A 22243-nucleotide genomic window follows, 5' to 3' on the forward strand; every position below is an offset into this window, starting at 1 on the left:
TGTATGAAACTCCCATCAGCACATCCCTCTTGTAAACACTGCTGCATAACTGATGGTTTATGTCCCTCCAGTATAGGTATTGGCTCTAAGCAATAAGGAGGAATAGGGACTGGAGGAGGGAAGTAGTCTTCCATGGTAGGAAGTGCCCTAGAAGAGGTGGGTGTTAGGCTTTCTTTCTTAAATTGTTCCTTCTCTGGAGATACATGTAATGTGGTCATAACACTGTAAGGACTAAACTCCAGGTCACTAAAATGGAAGCAGGAAATTTCTCTCCTTTTTCATGTTTTCTTTTTAAAAATTTTCCCACTTGTTCCCATAGATCTAAATCAACTTTACCATGGTGGGAAACCGGGGACAAGCATCTTGGATTGTTCATAACAATTTACTTAATTGATCTTTTTTAATAGTACAATGAGTCACCTTTAAAAGCTGCTGTAAAGTTTTTAGATATAATATCTGTTCCTTTGACATTTTTTTTGGCCCACGGTAAAGAAAGAGAAAAGAAGTACTGCCACTGAAAACTAGACACTTTGGCAGATATCCCAAGTGGGTACTGCTGTTCATTACCAGGATGAGGTCTATCTGAAACCCGGACAGTTTCACTTTCTTCTGCTTAACATAGAATCTGCCGCCTGAAAACTTCCTCTCTCTCAAAGCTATTATTGTCACATCAGGGTCACCAATTGTGGGTTCAGCTTTGGCTTTATCCATCAAAGCCAATGGCGGCAAAAAGGATAATTCAAGACTCCACAAGTCAAGAGAGGTGAGAGGGAGGCTAAGGGAAGTCTCCTAGAGTTTCTCTCAAGCTCCTATAATTATTAAGCATACATTATAGGGAAAACATTGCAATATCTCAGTGGCTATGTGCCACTAAGGATGTATAGAAAGCATGCAAAAAACTTAGGCATTCCCAAGACTACAAAAGAGTAGATGCAGGAAGCAGGGTTGAGAACAAGATAAGATATTCCATAGATAACATGGTCTATGGAATTCATGAGCACAGGTAGGACCCAAACCCCAAATACGCATTAACTAGATACTGGTCAGCTGTTTTCAATAGGGCCAGAAAGCAGTGTAATGCGTTCCCCATAATCTCCTTAACCAGGACATAGCTATTTGATTTCCCACAAATATCTTTCTGTTACTGATTTATAATTCAATTCTATTGTGACCAAGGAACATTGCTTTATGATTTCACTAATTTGTAATTAATTAAAATTTTATTGCTCAATTTATGGCTATGTCATGTGAACTTAAAACAAATCTGTGTTCTTCTCTTGGGAGTAAGATTTCTACATTTCCGTTTACTTGATCTATTGATTACAAAGGAACTTTGCAATTTCCAAAAACAATTTGGGATTTTCAAATTTTTCTATTTAGTTCTATTATGTATTTTAAATCTTCATAATTAAGTACATGCACCTTTAAGATTCTTATATACTCTGAGTGACTTGACTTATTATTTTTAGTAAATACCCTTTTTCTTCTAGCAATATTTTTTTCTGAAGTCTAATTTGTCTGATATTAATAAAACCACTCCATTTATATATAAATCATCTTTGCATGATATTATATTTCTTCATCCTTTTATATTGAAACAATGTATGTTTTTATCTTTAAAGTGCATGTCTTAAGTCATATCATTTGTCCTTTTTAAAAATCATTGCGACCACCTCCATATTTTAATTGGAATGTTTAGACTATCTTTAATGCATTATTAATATAGTTGGGTTTAAAACTACCGCTATGTTTTTCTCTACATGTCCTATGTATTTTGCTCTGTGGTTTACGATATGTACATTTACTTCATTGTCTACATTCAAGTACCACTTAATGTATAATATGAGATCTTTATGAAAACATGCTTCCCACTTCATATGTTATAAATAGCACAACAGTTTGATTCCATTTATACTTTGGTTCTTTTAAAGAACCAAAATTTGGGGTGTCTCAGAGGCTCAGTTAGTTAAGCATCCACCTCTTAGTTTTAGCTCAGGTCATGATCTCACCGTTCATGAGTTCAAGCCCCATGTCAGGTTCTGCATTCTGGAGCTTCTGGGGATTGTCTCTCTCTCCCTCTCTCTCTCTGATGCCCCCTCACACTCAAAATAAATAAATAAACTTAAAACAATACAGAACAAAAAATTGAGAAAAGCTGTGCTGTATTTACTCTTGTACTTACAATTTCTGTAGCTCTTCTTCTTTCCTTACTATAGAAAACAAATTTCTATTGGGTATCATTTCCTTTTCTTTGAAGAGATTCTTTTAACATTTTAGTAGTGAAAATTTGGTGACTGCAAATTATCTCAGTGTATTTTTGTCTGAAAAGATATTTTACTCTCATATTTTAAGGCTATTTTCACTGGATATAGAATTATTGTTTTACAGTTTTCTCTTTCAATGCTTTGATGGTATCATTCACTTTCTTCTGGGTTGCAAAGATTCTGATCAGGACTTGGCTATTCTGATTTGTATCCTTTTGGATATATCTTTACCAGAAAAAAATGTCAAAGCAAGGGCCAATTACCTATAGGTTAGATTACTGGATATTTTTTCATGCATCCCTGAAAACAACACCATTTTCAGTCTCTTCCTATCTGTGCTTCAATTTGGACAACTTCTATTGCTGTGTCTTGAAATTCACTGAATTTTCTTCTGGAGTGTCTTAACTGATTTAAGCCCATTTTGTGTATGTTTGTTTCAGATATTGTATTTTTCATCGCTAAAAGTCTTATTTTATTTTTTCCTATTTTATTCTTTCTCCCCTTATTGTGTTTATGTTGTGTTTTTATCTTTGAGCATGTTTATAATACTTACTGTAAAATCCCACTGTGCTTGTGATTTCAGGTTCTGCTGTTATTGAGTGGTCTTTTTCCAATGTATAGTCATATTTTTCTTCTTTACCAATCTATTAATTTTGATGGAATATTAGCTATTGTAATTTTACATTGTTGAGTTATAGCTTTGTTATTCATTATCTCTTTAAAATATTTGACTTTTTATGGCAGGGAATTAAGTTACTTGTGCAACAGTTTGACCCTTTTGAGTTCTTCTATCTTAAACTTTTTAAGAGTGCTTCTAGGTAGTCTTTACTGCTAGTTTAGACCTAGGGCATGACATTCTTTTGATCTCTACTAACTGCCTTCCCTGTCTGTTCAGTTAGGCCTATACAATCTTCATAGTCAAAATTTGAAAATCTTCTCAGTCCCTGTGTGCTCTTCAGTTTACAGCTTCTCAGTTATTTTACTTACCTCAAGTTGTTTCACTCTATGCACGTGTAGCGTGATACTCAGTGACAGGAACATATGGATGCTATTATACTCAGTGACAGGAACATGTGGAGCTATTTGCTATGAACCTGCCACCTTTCCAGTACAGGACTCTTCAAATTCCAGCCACGGAATCTGCTAAACTTTGATTTCTGTCTCCGCTTCCACATTCTGCTTACGTTCTTCTACCATATACCCTCATTTGGAAAGTGCTTCTCAATATAGAGTGATCAAAGTTATCATCTCTTTTGTTTCTGTTATCCCTTGAATCTTAATTCTGTGCTGCACTTGGATCAATTTATTTAAAAAAACGTGATTTCATATATATTGTCCAGTTTTCTAGTTGTTTATTTTAGGAGGACAAGTGTGGTTCTAGTTAATCCATCATAGCTAGAAACAGAAGTTTCTCATATGCTTTTGATTTGCGTTGGAGTTTCTTACAGTGGAGAAAACATCATCTTTCAAAGTTGAAGCTCAAGTCTCTATAATAAGATACCTTTTTACAAGTTTTGATGATACTATTTGGAAATGAAAAATGCCTAAATAAAATATTAAATTTATAACTGTAGTCAACAACGAAAGTGAAGAGGAAGTATTTTGTCTTTTTTTTAAGTTTATTTATTTTTAAGAGAGAGAGAGAGAAAGAACATGAGTGAGGGAGGGGCAGAGAGAAAGGGAGAGAGAAAATCCCAAGCAGGCTCTGAGCTGTCAGCTTAACTGACTGACACACAGACAGCCCAAGAAGAGAGTACTTTTTTTTTCATCTTTCTAAAATTCACATCCAAGTAAGTTAACATATAGTGTAATAATGATTTCATAAATATAATTTAGTGATTCATCACTTATCACCCAGTGCTCATCCCAACAAGTGTTCCCTTATTTCCACTTGCCCATTTTGCACATTCCCCCATCCTAAACCCCTCCAGGTACTCGGTTTATTTTCTGTATTTAAGAGTCTCTTATGGTTTGTCTCCCTGTTTTTATATTATTTTTGCTTCCCTTACATTATGTTTTTCTGTTTGTATCTTAAATTCCACAAGTAAGTGAAATAATATCATATTTATCTTTCTCTTACTGAGTTATTTAGCTTAGCTTTATACACTCTAGTTCTACTCATGTCATTGCAAATGGCAAGATTTTGTTCTTTTGGATTGCCAAATAATATTTCATTGCATTCATCATCAATGGACATTTGGACTCTTTCCATAATTTGGCTATTGTAGATAGTGCTATATAAACATTAGGATGCATGTACCTCTTTCAACCAGCACTCCTGTATCCTTTGGATAAATAACTAGTGGTTCAATTGCTGGGTCATAGGGTAGTTATATTTTTAATTTTTTGAGGAACCTCCATACTGTTCCAGAGTGGCTGCATTAGTTTGCATTCCCACCAGCAATGCAAAAGGGTTCCTATTTCTCTGCATCTATGCCAACATCTATTGTCTCCTGAATTGTTAATTTTAGCCATTCTGACGGTTGTGAGGTGGTGTCTCATTGTGGTTTTGATTTGTATTTCCCTGAGGATGAGTGATGTTGAGCATTTTTTAATGTGTCTGTTAGTCATCTGGATGTCTTCTTTGGAAAATTGTCTATTCATGTCTTTTGCCCATTTCTTCACTGGATTATTTGTTATTGTGTGTTGAATTTGATAAGTTCTTTATAGATTTTGGATACTAACCCTTTACCTGATATGTCATTTGCAAATACCTTCTCCCATTCTGTCAGATGCCTTTTAGTTTAGCTGCTTGTTTCCTTTGCTGTGCAGAAGCTTTTTATCTTCATGAGGTCCCAATAGTTCATTTTGCTTTTGTTTCCCTGACCTCCAGAAACATGTCAAGTAAGAAGGTACTGCAGCCAAGGGGAAACAGGTTATTGCCTGTTTTCTCCTCTAGAATTTTGATAGCTTCCTGTCTTACATTCAGGTCTTTCACCCATTTTGAGTTTATTTTTGTGTATGGTGTAAGAAAGTGGTCCAGGTTCATTTTTCTGCATGTTGCTGTCCAGTTTTCCCAACACCATTTGCTGAAGACTGAATTTGTCCGTTGGATATTCTTTCATATTACATTAAAGATTAGTTGGCTATACATTTATAGTTCCATTGCTGGTTTTCTATTCAGTTCCATTGATCTATATGTCTGTTTTTGTGCCAGTACCATACTGTATAGATGATTATAGCTTTGTAATACAGCTTGAAGTCTGGGATTGTGATGTCTCCAGCTTTGGTTTTCTTTTTTATGATTGCTTTGGCTATTTGGGGTCTTTTCTGGTTCCATACAAATTTTGGGATTGTTTGTTCTATCTCTGTGAAGAATGTTGGCGTTATTTTGATAGGGATTGCCTTGAATATGTAGATTTTTTGGGGGTTATATTGACATTTAGACAATATTGTTCTTCTAATCCATGAGCATGGGATATTTTTCCATTTTCAATTTCTTTTATGAACTTTCTATAGTTTTCAGTGTATAGATTTTTCACATCTTTGGGTAGGTTTAGTCCTAGGCAGTTTATGGTTTTGGGTGCAATTGTAAATGGCAACAATTCCTTGATTATTCTTTCTGCTGAATCATTATTGGTGTATAGAAATGCAACCAATTTATGTATATTGATTATGTGTCCTGAAAATTTGCTGGATTCATGGATCAGTTCTAGCAGTTTTTTGGTGAAGACTTTTGGGTTTTTCATATAGAGTATCATGTTGTCTGTGAAAAGTGAAAGTTTAGCTCCCTCCTCGCCTATTTGGATTATTTTCTTTATGTTGTCTGACTGCTGAGGAGAGGAATTCTAACACTATGTTGAATAACAGTGGTGAGAGTAAACCAGAGGTGGAGAGTCATGTTCCTGACCTTAGGGGGAGTGCTCTGTTTTTCCACATTGAGGATGATATTAGTGGTGGGTTTTTGTATATGGCTTTTATGATCTTGAAGTATGATCCTTCTGTCCAAACTTTCTTGAGGGTTTTTATTGAGAAAGGATGCTGTATTTTGTCAAATGCTTTCTCTGCATCTATTGAGAGGATCATGTGGTTCTTACCATTTCTTTTATTAATGTGATGTATCACATTGTTTGATTTGTGGATATTGAAACAGTCCTGAATCCCAGGAATAAATCCCACTTGATTGTGGTGAATAATTCTTTTAAATTATTGTTGAATCCAGTTAGCTAATATCTTGTTGAGAATTTTTGCATCCATGTTCATCAGGGATATTGTTCTGCAGTTCTTCTTTTCAATGGAGTCTTTGCTTTTTGGAATCCAGGTAGTGTTGGCCTTATAGAATGCGTTTGGAAGTTTTCCTTCCATTTCTTTCTTTTTTGAACAGCTTCAAAAGAATAGGTGCTAACTCATTTTTAAATGTTGTGTAGAATTCCCCTGGAAAACCATCTGGCCCTGGACTCATGTTTGTTCGGAGATTTTTGATTACTCATTCAATTTCTTTGCAGGTTAATGGGTGTGTTGAAATTTTCTATTTCTTCCTGTTTCAGTTTTTGTAGTTTATATGTTTCTGGAATTTTTCCATTTATTCCAGATTGCCCAATTTGTTGGCATATATTTGTGCATAGTGTTCTCTTATTTATTTTTTTTTTTTTTGTATTTCTGTGGTGTTGGTTTTGATCTCTCCTCTCTCATTTTGTGGTTTTATTTATTTGGGTGCTTTCTTTTATCTTTTTGATCATTCTGGTTAGAGGGCTATCAATTTTGTTAATTCATTCAAAGAGCCATCTCTTGGTTTCATTGATCTATTCTAATATTTCTTTTTTAATTTTGATAACATGGATTTCTACTCTAATCCATATTATTTCCCTTCTTCTGCTGGTTTTGGGCTTCCTTTTCTGTTCTTTTTCCAGATCTTTTACCTATAAGGGTAGGTTGTATATCTGAGACCTTCCTCCCTTCTTTAGGAAGGCCTGGATTGCTAGATACTTCCCTGTTATAACCACTTTTGCTGCATCCCAGAGGTTTTGGATTGTTGTGTTATCATTTTTTTTTTGGCTTCCATGTATTTTTTTTTATTTTCTCCTTAAATTCTTGGTTAAACCATTCATTCTTTAGTACGTGTTCTTTAATCTCCAAATATCCATGGTCTTTCCAAATTTTTCCTTGTGGTTGTTTTTGAGTTTCAAGCATTGTGGCCTTAAAATATGCACCATATGATCTCAAACTTTTTGTACTTGTTTAGAGCTGATTTGTGACACAGTATGTGATCTGTTCTGTAGAATGTTCCATATGCACTCGAGAAGAATGTGTATTCTGCTGCTTTAAGATGAAATGTTCTGAACATATCTGTTAAGTCCATCCAGTCCAGAGTGTCATTCAAAGCCATGGTTTCCTTGTTGAATTTCTACTTAGATTATCTGTCCATTGCTGTAAGTGGGGTGTTTAAGTCCCCTACTATCATATGTTTTTATCAATGAGTTTCTTAATATTTGTGATTATTTGATTTATATATTTGGGTACCTCCAATTTGGGGGCACAAATATTTATAATTGTTTGATCTTCTTGGTGGATAGACACTTTAATTATGATATAATGTCCTTCTTCATCTCTTATTACAGTTTTATTTTAAAATCTAGTTTGTCTGATAGAAGTATGGTTACTCCAGCTTTCTTTTGATGACCTTTAGTTTAATAGATGGTTCTCCATCCTCTTAATTTCAATCTGCAGGTGTCTTAGGTCTAAAATGGGTATCTTGCAAGCAGCATATACATGGGTCTTGTTTTCTTATCCATTATAATATCCTTTATCTTTTGATTGAAGAGTTTAGTCAATTGGCATTTGAGTGAGTACTGAAAGATATGAATTTAGTGCCTTTGTGTTGCCTATAGAGTTGTTGTTTCTGATAATGTTCTCTGGAATTTTCCAGTCTTTGTTGGTTTTGTTATTTTGGTTTTGTTTCACTTTTCTCCACTCAGAGTTTCCCTTAAAATTTCTTGAAGGGCTGATTTTGTGGGCATGAACTCCTTTAAGTTTTTGTTTGTCTGAGAAACTCTATCTCTTCTTCTATTTTGAATGATAGCTTTCTGGATAAAGAATTCTTGGCTGCACATTTTTCTGATTCAGCACGTTGAATATATCCTCTCACTCCTTTCTGGCCTGCCAAGTTTCTGTGGATAGGTCTGTTGTGAACCTGACCTATCTTCCCTTATATGTTAAGGACTTTCATTTTCTGCTTTCATAATTTTGTCCTTCTCTGTGTATGTTGTGAATCCGACTATGATATGCATTGGTCATGGTAAGTTTGTGTTGAATCTAATGGGAGTTATCTGTGCTTTTTGGATATTGATATCTGTGTCTTTCCCCAGATTAGGAAAGTTTTTGCTATAATTTTGCTCACGTAAAATTTCTGCTTTTTTTCTCTCTATTCATCTTCTGGATCTCCTAGGATTCAGATATTATTCCTTTTTAATAAGTCACTGAGTTCTCTAAGTCTTATATCATGCACTTTTGCCTTTATTTCTCTCTTTTCTTCTGCTTCACTATTCTCCATAATTTTGTCTTCTATGTCGCTGATTTGCTGTTCTGCTTCATCCTTCCTTGCCATCCTGGAATACATTTGAGGTTATATCTTGGTTATAGAAATTGTTCTTTTCATTCTGACTAAAGGTTACTTATAGCTCCATAATAAGAGATTCTATCATTTTTTTTTCAACCTCAGCCAGTAATCTTATTATCGTAGTTCTAAATTCTAGTTCAGACATCTTGCTTATATCTGTGTTGATTAAGCCCCTGGTTGTCATTTATTCCTCTTCTTCCTTTTGGTATGAATACTTTTGTTTTGTCATTTTGCAGGAAGAAAAAAATTATATATATATATATATATATATACACACACACACATACATATATATACATATACATATTTGTATACATACATATATTATATATATATATTTATATATAATGTAAAAACAAAACAAAAAATCAGATAAATGAAACTAGATCCTAGGTGTGTTTTGGTCTGCTCTTTGAAAGAAGCTTAATAGAATAGAGAAAAAGGGGAGAGTAGTGTCAACATGGCAGAGTGTAGGAGGACCCAAAGTTCCCTGGTCCTTCCAACACAGCAGTGTTGAAGCCAGAGGACCTGAAATTCCAAGAGTCCAGGCTACAGAGTGACAGAGAAGTCAGAGACGTCTCCAGGGGCTCATGGGACAACATGGCAGGCCATAGGTGCATGACTGCAAACTGGGAGAAGTAAAATGGGTAGCATAGGCACAGAGGGGAGGGATCTCCTTCTGCAGAGAGACAAAAGGAAGGGAAAGATAAGCTGTGGAAGTGTAGGATTGTATTTGGACAAGAGAAAAATCATGGACTGGGGGTCAGAACAAATGGAGAAAAACCCAATTTCTAACTGCAGGCTTTCTCTGGACTGGGGCCAGCTGCCCTGTTCATGTGCCTGGGGAGGAGAAAAAAGGGAAAGAAAAGAAAGAAAAGAAAAAAAAGGTAAGAAAAATTTAAATATTTAATAAATTATATAATGAAATAGAATAAAGTGAAATATAGAAAATGGAATAGATTAAAAAATGAAAAAAGTAACAAAGGTTAAAATAATTTTATTTTTTTTAAATTTTTTAACATTTATTTATTTTTGAGACAGAGAGAGAACATGAACAGGGGAGGGTCAGAGAAGGAGGGAGACACAGAATCCGAAACAGGCTCCAGGCTCTGAGCTGTCAGCACAGAGCCCGACACGGGGCTCGAACCCACAGACGGCGAGATCATGAGCTGAGCCGACATCGGATGCTTAACCTACTGAGCCACACAGGCACCCTTAAAATAATTTTAAAATTTAAAAATTTTAAGAAAGAAAATAAATATAAAATTTTCTCTTTCTGTATCAAGAAAAATAAAAGGAAGGGGGAAAATAACCATTTTAAGAAAAACAGAAGCAATAAAAAAACAAAACAAACAAACAAACAAAAAAACTAATAAATGAACCAGCAAACAGAATGAAGTTGCATCCAGTTTTCTTTACAACTCAAACTATGAAACATTCTATAGTCTGTACACTAAGCAGGTGGAGGGACTTGTGCTGGTCTTCTAGGGGATGTGCTTGGAGTGTGCAATTTAGCGGGATTTGGCATAAAAACTCCATTCTCCACTAGGTTGTGCTCCTTACTTATTCAGGTAGATCACTGTGTCCCACCATCACCTGTGCGCACATGTGTGTGTGTGGGAGAGGTAGAAATGGCTTTACTTAGCTCCCTAGTCTCTGGCACAGGAATTTCACATTCTCACTGAAATGCAATCAAGCACCCCTCCTTTGTCTCATGTCTCTGTCCACTCCTCGCCTCTATCCTGTTTGTATCCAAGCATCTACCTGCCAGGCAGCACCTCCCTACAGAGTTTTATCTCAGATGGGGTTGTGTTTCAAAACCCCACACTTCATTGACCACCCCCCCCCCCAAGGCTTAGGCCTGCACCAACTCTCTGTGGGAGGGTCTAACTGAGCAATGGCTGGGTGGTAGCTTTCCCCAGAAAATGTTACTGTGTTTGCCCATTGCAAGAAGTTCAGAGATTGTGGCAAATAACACACAGCCAGTGCTGGGTTTTGCCCCATTCTGGCATCTTTTTCCTATAATACCAGCAAAAGTGGCTGGTCTCCAGGGTCCACTGGGAACTTTGCTTGTTGGGAGGCCATATTACCTCTACCAAATTCTCTCCAAGCAGGGGAACCACTTTGAAGAAAGCACTTTTGAAGACTGAGTTAAGAAGTGGACAGAACAGGGGCACCTGAATAGGTGAGTTGGTTAAGTGTCCAACTTTGGCTCAGGTCATGATCTCATGGTTTGTGAGTTTGAGTTGCACATGAGGCACTCTATTCTCAACAAGAAGCCCACTTCAAATCCTCTGTCTCCGCCTCTCTCTGATCCTCCCTTACTCTTTCTCTCTCAAAACATAAGTAAACATGATTTTTTTTCCCAAAAGTGGACAGCACAAGGTATACAGGCATTTTAAACTGAAATGCTACAAGTTCTCATAAAAGGTGAAAATTTATTCTATGATACAAAAGACGGAATTTAACTTGAATAGAGTTTCTGTGTTTATGAGGACTTAAAAAAAGAGCTAGCTTTGTTTTTTATTTTCAAAATAAATTGGATTTTTATAATTGGATTTTTAATTCCTTGAGTTTTATGATTAACTATGACATTTCATAATTCTAATATTTTGTAATTATATGAAACATCTGCAAGTTGCCATTGAGTCCAAGATTGGCCTATATTATTTGTGGAAAAGAAATAAAAAAGGATAGTCTATGCCTCCCACGAGATTTTTATGGTATAGTATGTGAATAAAGAGACACATTTACATATAAACCATGGAAAGAGGTAGAGTATAATAAATGACTAAAATATGAATAATGAAAGAATCATGACAATTTATAGAGAATGACATTTCTGTGAGGGAATCTTAGGAGGTTTCAATGAGGAATTGGCTTTTGATCTGAGCCTTGAAGAACGGATGAAGTTTTGTTAAATGAGTGTGCATAAAAGGGTATTTTAGGTATCAAACCTTTGTCAGAGGCTTTGATGCTATGGTATTTTGTGTATATATTCAAAGTTCAGTATTACATCTGAATATTTTCATTATAATTTTTAATGAAATGGTATTAAAAATCATTTGGGCTTATAGGTAATGTTGAACTATTAAAATGTATCCCAAGTGCTCTATTAATAAAGATATTACAACAGGACAATGTCCATGCTTTGGTCTGTTCTTTGTTCATTTTCCCCTATTTATTAAACTTTAACTGGAAGACTTTTGTAAAGAATAATCACTGTAAGTTACACACGCTTTTTAAAGAATGTTGTTAACAGTTTGATCACAATGGGGGTTTTATTTTTTCTTGTTATTTCGATAGATAGATCCTGAAAGACAGTAAGAATTAAAATAGCACAAAAGCAAATTATTTAGTGTTTACCATGTATCAGCTGCTACGTTAAAAAAATTACATGAGTTATCTCATTTAAATCTGCTCAACAACCCTATGAGAAAATTAGATTTATATTTTTTATTTCACACATGGAAAAAGTGAGGCAAAGAAAATTTCATTGAGTTGCCCAAAATCATAGAGCTAATATATGGCAGAGCAGAGTTGTTCTGATTCAATAATCCTCATATTTAACTAATGCCAATGATGTGCTCTTGTAGGGGCCAAGTACAGGCAGCCCCAAGATGGGCCACTTTGGCATGAACATTATTTTGAGTTAAAATAATCAAAACCCAGCAGGTTCAGGAAAAGCTCTTAACCTCCCTTTCAACTGCCTGTTTGTACCAAGGAAGGGAGCTATTAACAGAACTTCCTCTTTACCTAAAAAGAGGTACATATTAAGGTGACCTTTGTTTTCCAAGCATCTCCTTTCACCTTCCTGCTAATGATCTTTCTCCCCTTTGTATTGTCAGACCCTACCCCCTTCTTAATTAAGTATCATGTTGCCTTGCTGTCTTTAGAATTTCCATGCCTGTGTGGATTCCTTGTGTAGGTATTATGAGGCTTGATTTTCTCCTGTTAATTGGTCTCATGTCAATTTGATTCCTAGTCCAGCTAGAAGAACCTTGAATTGTAGAAAAAAGTTATGCTTCCCCAACACTTTCATTATGTAGCTAGTAATAATCAATAATAATATCTATTATTTATTAAGACTTCACTATGTAGCAGGCATTATTTTAAGCATTTTACATCCATTATTTTATTTAATTTTCACAACTAACTAGTGACACAGAGATGATAATACCCATTTTATTGATAAGGCAAGTGAAAAATCAAAGAGTTTAAAGACTGTACCTAAATTCACAGTTAAGGAATTTTTGAAAAAAAAACTCATTTTTAAAATTATATTTATTTATTTTTAATTATGCTATATACCTAGTGTGGGGCTTGAACTCATGACCTCAAGATCAAGAGTTGCATGCTTCACTGGGTGAGTCTGCCGTGTACCCCCAAGATCAATTACATTTTAATACAAGTGTTCTTAAGTACTTTTATTCATTGATTCACGTTCTATTTTGATTGACTTAATGTATAATATAAAACTTTCTTATGGTAATTAAAAATATAAATAAGCATGAGAAAGACTGGAGTAGAAAGTATAGGTATCAACATTACCATCACTAGATCCCACTGTTTAGGAAGTCTAGGCATGTCACACTCGTGTTAATTGTGTTATGATATAATTATTGTAGGAACCACTCTGTGAAAACCCTCAAGTCTAGTCTTGATGAAACAAATAGGGGTCATTCATAGAAATCATTTTAGCACTTTGTATTATCACATGAGAGATATACTAAAATTACATTTAACCAAGAATAAGAAATTAAGTAATCTTAAATTCATACAACAATGTGAAAACCAGGTTTCAGGTTATGAAGAGATATTACTTGCAAATCTTCATCCAAAAAAAAGAGAAATAATATACAATTGCATTGATAAGCTCTAAGAATTGAAGAGGAGTAGATTTTGCCACCTCAAAACATGACTTTTGGCATATTGATTAATTTAAGCTGGTTATTTAAAAAAAAAGCAGTATACCTAGGAAATGCTCAGTAAATGGAATGAAAGTTACCTTTTGTAACAGACTTTTACATTTATAAGGAAAATCTTCATTTGGAAGGGTACACCCCGCTTGCCTACTGTACCAGGAAGAAGGGGTTGACTCAATCCCTAGAAACTCTTGTCAATGCAGAAGACAATGACTGAAATCTGCATAACAACCTTACCCTTGTTTACTGTGCTTTATTTTAGTAACCTCCCATAACTGACTCCCCATCCTCAATATTATCTTTTGTTTTTAGCTGAAGATTGTATTTAAGATGATGGCTTTGGCCATTTTAAAGAGTTACTCAAATTTCCTAAGTCTGTCCCATGTATAAAGGAAGTATCCATGTTATTAAACTTGTGTTAGTTTTTCTTCTGTTTATTTGTCTCATATCAATTTAAGTATTAAACCAGCCATAGGGCATAGATAGGAATAGGGGAAAACTTTTCTGCCCGGACAGAATCATAACACCTAATTTTAAATATATGCTAGAAAACAATTTCCTTCAACTGTCATGTTGACATTACATATAGTTTTGGTACCTACATTTCTTTCAGATGTAAATTGACTTGATATTTACTAAATATTATGAAAATTTTGTGTAAAAGGAAGATTCCAAGGTGCAGATTCACAAAGCAGAATATCTCAGAGATACCAAAGATGTTGAACAGTTTTGGGTGTAAATTTTATTATTACATGACAGAATTTTTATTTTAGTTTTTGGCTCATTATGATAAAATTAAAAGTTTTTTTTTAAAGTTTGTTTAAATAAAACTACAACAAAGAGAAATTTTTGCCATTAGGCATTATATTCTGTATTGCATATGTACATTGCCCATCTTTTCTATTTAAACAATGTAAATTATATGTGTATTAGACAAAATATAACTATGAATATAATTTTTAGTGTAACTTGACTTCATAATACTAAGCATATATGTTGGATAAATGTATATTTTTAATTTTAACAAATTAGTATGTCATGGCAACTGGAAAAAAATAAGAAATATGAAACAATTAGCTTGTTTACATTAAAAAATAATGTACTATTGTGAATTTTTAATGTGACCATTTCGAGACATTTTAAAAATGTGAGATTCAAAAGATAACCAGATAAACACATATCAAAACTCTAATGCACTTCAAAAGTTTGTCTCTACGTTAAATTTTTTAAAAAAGAAAAGTTTAATTTTACAGTTATGGTCCCACCTGTCCTTGCTTCTTTTAAGGAAAAAATTGAATATTTAAAAATGATGATCACAAAGCTACTAAAAAACTTTACATTCTCAGAGATTTTCTTCTTGATTAGATATATTTATGAAAAAAACAAAATGACCCTTTTTCACAGTGAAGATTTATGTAAAAATCAGGAACACAAATATAGGTAGGGGAAGAATCAAGATTTTACTTCATAGGTTTAAAATACATACGATTCCCTGTAAACTCCTATAAAATGTCCACATTTTTAAAGTTAAACAGTTAGTTCCAAGAACTTTGCGGGGGGGAGGAAAGGGGAAAATAAATTTGCACGAAATTTGCATTTAAGTTGAGAAAGTTTTAAAGCTAAATAATGTAGAATGAAACTTATGCTCAGTCTGCTATCTTTACACATTCTAGCAAGACACCTTAAGTCTTATTGATGAGAACATGCTTAAAAAAACCTTTGAAAAAGAAAAAGTAATAATGAAATATTGACTGTTTTAATGTAAACTTCGTACTGAAGAGATATGCCATTTGGTCCACAGGGTATTATTACTGTGATTAGAAGGTAACCAGTTTCATAGAGTAGCTTCACAAAGCATCATTTAAAGCTCATTACTGTCTGTATATTAACATATTTATGCAGATTCTCTCTTTCCCTCCATCATTTCATCTGGCATATTTTTGGTAAGTGAAAATTGTTTTATTCACCACAGTTTATGTACTTATTTTGATGATAGATAGATTTAATATTACTTTCAGGATAAATAACTAGAATGGCATATATTGAGTTGCAACCTGATACAGAAAACCTTTTAAGTAAAGCTTGGCCACCAACTTTTTCAACAGTGGAAAAAGTCATTTTGGTAGTTTTTTAAATCCTCAATTCCTAGTACCATGGGTGGTAGAAAATTGAGTCATTTTTTAAATAATTTTTTAATGTTTATTTCTGAGAGAGAGACAGAGCATGAGTGGGGAGGGGCAGAGAGAGAGAGAGGGAGACACAGAATCAGAAGCAGGCTTCAGGCTCTGAACTGTCAGCACAGAGCCTGATGCAGGGCTGGAACTCAGAAACCATGAGATCATGACCTGAGCCAAAGTCGGTCGCTCAACCAACTGAGCCACCTAGGTGCCCCAAGTCATTTTGTTCTTACAACAGTCTGTATTTTCTATCTCAAGATACTATTTGATTTCTTCATATATAACTTGTTTTATTCATACACATCCATAAATATTGGTCAGTTTTTAGTTATTTGCTTACATGTTTATCATGTATCTCTATCATGGTCAGCAAATGCCATAAGATCAGAGATCTCTCATGTTCACTGTTGTATATTTAGCACCTAATACAATGATGAAACATTACAGGCATTGAATAAGTATTTGTTGAATGAATGAGTGAATGGATATAAGCTACTATGAGCAAAAGAGACAAGATGATTTTCAAAGCAAGACTATCAATGGTAGCAGTATAGCTAGACTACAAGTATGGATAAACAGTTAATTTTGGTTCACATTTAATAAAATGTGTAGTCCAAATATATTGAAGACATTCATTTTTTGCTTCTTTACATGGGTATAATATTAAACATGCATGTACAAGGTAGCTTAATAACACATCTGTCAACTTGGCTGCCTTTGTCTTTATCCTTGAGATTTTATTTAGCTTTCAGTGATCTTACTAACAGTCATAGTCAGTACTTGGCAGGCCCTACAATAATATAGGTCTTTTAAGAAAATGAGTAGCTAGCAAGAAATTTGTTTGAAAAATAAAGTTTATTTGTTTTTATTAAGCATATGTTTTTCCTCCCTTCATCCAAATGTTTCATTAAAAATTTCAGTAAAGGAGTACAAAATGAAATGAATTGATAACAGCATCAAGGATAAGAGGAGTATTTGAAGTATATGTACATTTCTGGATTATGAAAGGCAGATAAATCTTGTCGATAAACCATATCAAGAACTACTGTCCAGTATAGACAGGAAAAAGCTACAGACTAGGTGGTAGTGTGATTAAAAAAAAAGTAATGATAAGTGGGGTAATTTTTAAAATGATAATTTTGTTTTGCTTAAAGCAGTCGTAACCTCCATATATGACGTTATGAAATTTAACCTTTGGTTAAAATCAGAGATTTAAATAATAAAAAAACAAGACAATCTTCCTGTAAATATCTGGTTATGTGAATATGGATACTGAAATCTCACAAGAAAGTCTTCCTAATTTTATAATATGAAGTGCGAGTGTTTGCTCACTTTCAGTCACTAACTGTAAAATAAAGGCAGTATGCCCATTATGTACTCTCCCTGCATACATTGATTGGATAGTGACCTCTACCACTCAGAGGAGAAAACTGTTCTGGGAGCAGCCATAAATAAACACAGAGGAAATTGATGCTACCTGATTATCCATTGACATATATAAATGAACAACTAAGAATCAGTATGTCTTTGAAGAAAACCATTTTCCCCCTTTTGATAGCACCAACATGATCATATGAAATGATTGATCTTACAAGAATCACATAAAATGTAAGGAACACATATCTCTGGCCTCAAAAATATGTAAGAAATAATAATACAGTCCGTGAAATGAGAACAGGCTATTAAGAAAAACGAGCAAATACAAAACAAAAAGATGCCTTAGAAATTAAAATTTATAATTACCAAATAAAAAAAAAACAATATAAGAATTAGAAGAAAAAAGTGGAAGCACAGAAAAACAGAAACTGTTAATGGTGGGAAATTCTGCATTGTGTGAATAGAGGTCTTAGTGCTTGGATTCCCCATGAAAGATTTGCATGAGGATCCTTGCTTGAAAAAAGACAGCCAGAAAGGAAGTAGGAAGCACAAAGCAGTTTATTAAGGACAGTACACTCTCAAGGTGGGAGAATGGGCAGGCCCAGAGGTGGCAACTGTCCTGGGATTAGGGTTTTTTTTATGCTTGCATAAAATATGGGTCATAGCTAGAGTAATCTCTAACTGAGGTTGTTTCCAATCATCTAAGGGACTCCTCCTAGCAGTCAGGAAGGGGAGTTTTTGACCCTACAAGGTTCTTACCAGAACTGTCATGGCCATCTTCCCTCACTGTGGGGAATTGAAACCACAATGTAAATATATTATAATGAAGCTATAGGTTACCCAGGGACAGAGGTGGAAGAGGAGAGTGCATATTATGTACCTATGGCTCTTGGTCTGTCGATTCCCAGTGTTGGAAGCCACTAAACCAAGATGTTGAAAACCACAATGTCAGGGTGTTGTGCTCTCAGGCTTCTAATGTGTAAATTATTTATCATTGCACTTGCCTCTAGCTCATGTCTAACTGCCTACTCTATTATTCTCCCCTCAAGAACTCGGGGCTCTGAAATGTTTCAGGTAAAAGGATGAAGTTTGGCTTCTGTAGCTGCTTCCTGCTAAAAAGGAGCAAAATTTTCATCAGAGTCCTATTCCTTACTATCTGTCTGGAGCACTGAGAGGTGATATGCTTAGGTGAAATAGGGCTTATGCCTTGATCCTGAGAGGCTTGAACACTTTGGTCCAGGGTCTATGATAGCTTAGATGTCCTCTTGATAAGGGTTGATATACTTGTAGTCAGAGCTGAAGTTGGACCCATCCAATATGAAAGGAGATGAACTTATTTACCGGGTTAAGAAGACATGGCCCAAAATGCAGAGAAAGGATTAAAATGATGTTACTTATGGAAGACTCTGTGTTATGTGAATGGAGCTTTTGGTTCTTGGATTCCCCATGAAAGATTTACATAAATATTCATGATCCAATAAAGGCAGCCAGAAAGAGTAACAAGCACAAAGCAATATATTAAGGACAATAGTCTGAAGATGGGAGAGTGGGCAGACCCAGAGGTGACAGCTTCATTGAGGCTACAAAGGTCTTTTCTTTTTATGTAAGTAGGGGTCTTGTGTTATGGACAAGGTGGACTGTAATGGAGGGTGCTTCCATTCATTTGGAGGACTCTTCCCATTGGTCCGGAGGAAAAGTTTTGATCCTATAAGGTTTGTCATGACAGCTTTCCCCCATCAGGGGGGTCAAAACTGTAATGAGTCTAGGGATTCTCTGGGGCAGAGGTGGAAGAGGAGAGTACATGTTCTGCACCTGTGGCTCTTGAGATGTCAGCTTCAGGGTCTTGGAAGCCTGAAGGCCAGGATGTTGAGAGCCACAGTGTCAGGATGTTGTTCCTCCAGGCTTCTAATCTGTAACTTATCTATCATCGCACTTACCTCCAGCTAATGTCTGTTTATTCTATCAAAACAAAATGTCAGAAATTGAAAATATGAGAGAAAGGAAAATAAGTCAGTGCAATTGTTCCATCATTTATTTGGAATTCTGGAGAAAATAGCTAAAACAAGCACAGGTAACAACCAAATAAATAGTGGAAGAACATTTTCTAGGAGAAAATGTCCTAGAGTTAAAACAGGGCCTAAATTTGCCGATTTAATGGACTTCACATAAAGAATAAAATTCAAACATCAAGAACGAAAAGGATATTTGAATGTATACCAAGATAAAAACAAATAAAAGAATATAAATCAAATTGGCATCAGAGTTCTCATTAGTTACACTAGAAGGTAGAAGAAAATGAAACAATGCATTGAAGTTATGAAGGAAAATGATTTTGAACTTGGGATTTTGTAGCTCATTAGATAAGCATTTAGATACAGGGGAAAATATGTTTTCAAACATATATGTCGTATGTGGGCCTATGGTATTTCTCATTTTCTTATGGAGTAAGAAAAAATTAAGAATTTAACATTTTCTTGGAGTTAAGGAATATTTGCCTTTTTTCCAAGAATTTAGAATGAGTTTTAAAAAATAAAATTTTAATAAACATACAAAGAATGTAAGTCAATGTTTTGTGTGCTTAAAAACAACGTCAAACCAGCCTTTCTGTGTTGTATTCCTGGTGGGGTCACTTCTCATCTATTTTTTACTTGTGTAACTTTCTTAATTGGACCTTCGTTTCTACATCACTTTCCATATAATATGGGGATAATAATAACCTGATATTAGCCTTGTATTTTGACTATATACCTGCCAGCATTGTTGTGATCATACAATAATATAATCCATACAAGGTGCTTAAGAGTACCTTACACAATGTAAATATTCAGTAGAGGTTAAGTACTATTACCTATTTTTAAGATGAGCTCAAATAACAAAAAATAATCAGCAACAAAATGATTTTCATTTTTTTCATAAAATGACCATTTAGGAATCAAGGCAACCATGATGGTGCTGTATTCTTATTTTTTTCCAGTGTGTTTATAATTACGGATCATCCTTGACTTATGATGAGGTTATGTGCTGATAAACTTATCATGTTAAAAATATCATAAGTAAAACATTCATTTAATACATCTAACCTACCAAACATCATATATTAGTCTAGACTACTTAAATGTACTTAGAACACTTACATTAGCTTATAGTAGGGCAAAACTATCCAACACAAATTATATTTTAAAATAAATATTGAATATCTTACATAATTCATTGAATACTGTACTGAAAGTGCAAAACAGAATGATTGTAAGTATATTGGTAAGTACGATATTGTGGCTAACCGGAAGTGTTGGCTCACTGGTTCTGCCAAGCATCATAAGAATATTGTACTGCATTGTTGCTATTTTGGAAAATGATCAAAATTCAAAATTTGAAGAACAGTTTCTACTAAATGTGTATCACTTTTGCATCATTATAAAGTTGAAAAGACATTTGCTGAAACATGCTAAGTCAGGGACAGTCTATATATTAGATGGAAACGTTGTGTTATGAAAGCCTATGGATGGCCTGATGCATTTAAAAGTTGCTTTATTATAATAATTCTAAAATTTGTATGGAACCAGAAAAGACCCCGAATAGCCAAAACAATCTTGAAAAAGAAAACCAAAGCAGGAAGCATCACAATCCCAGACATCAAGCTATACTACAAAGCTGTAATCATTAAGACAGTATGGTACTGGCAAAAGAAGAGACCCTCAGATCAATGGAACAGAATGGAGAGCCCAGAAATGGACCCACAAACGTATGGCCAACTAATCTTTGACAAAGCAGGAAACAATATCCAATGGAACAAAGACAGTCTCTTCAGCAAGTGGTGCTGGGAAAACTGGACAGCAACATTCAGGAGAATGAACCTGGACCACTTCTTTACACCAATCACAAAAATAAACTCAAAATGTATGAAAGACCTAAATGTGAGACAGGAAGCCATAAAAATCCTTGAGGAGAAAGCAGGCAAAAACCTCTTTGATCTTGCACGCAACAACTTCTTACTCAACACATCTCCAGAGGCAAGGGAAACAAAAGCAAAAATGAACTACTGGGACTTTATCAAAATAAAAGCTTCTGCACAGCAAAGGAAACAATCAGCAAAACTAAAAGGCAACTGACAGAATGGGAGAAGATATTTGCAAATGACATCAGATACAAGGTTAGTATCCAAAATCTATAAAGAACTTATTAAACTCAACACCCAAAAAGCAAATAAAGCAGTGAAGAAATGGGCAAAAGGCATGAATAGACACTTCTTCAAGGAAGACATCAGATGGCCAACCGACACATGAAAAAATGCTCCACATCACTCATCATCAGGGAAATACAAATCAAAACCACAATGAAATACCACCTCACACCTGTCAGAATGGCTCACATTAACAACTCAGGCAACAACAGATATTGGTGAGGATGCAGAGAAAGAGGATCTCTTTTGCATTGTTGGTGGGAATGCAAGCTGGTGCAGCCACTCTCGAAAACAGTATGAAGGTTCCTCAGAAAGCTAAAATTAGAACCACCCTACGACCCAGCAATTGCACTACTAGGCATTTATGCACAGGATATAGGTGTGCTGTTTCGAAGGGACACATGCACCCCAATGTTTATAGCAGCACTATCAACAATAACCAAAGTATGGAAAGAGCCCAAATGTCCATTGATGGATGAATGGATAATGAAGAAGTGGTATATATATACAATGGAGTATTACATGGCAATCAAAAAGAATGAAATCTTGCCATTTGCAACTACATGGATGGAACTGAAGGATATTATGCTAAGTGAAATTAGTCAGAGAAAGACAAAAATCATATGACTTCACTCATATGAGGACTTTAAGAGACAAAACAGATGAACATACAGGAAGGGAAACAAAAGTAATATAAAAACAGGGAGGGGGACAAAACAGAAGAGACTCATAAATATGGAGAACAAACAAAGGGTTACGGGAGG

This window comes from Prionailurus viverrinus, chromosome X (genome assembly GCF_022837055.1).
Source record: "Prionailurus viverrinus isolate Anna chromosome X, UM_Priviv_1.0, whole genome shotgun sequence".
NCBI lineage: Eukaryota > Metazoa > Chordata > Mammalia > Carnivora > Felidae > Prionailurus > Prionailurus viverrinus.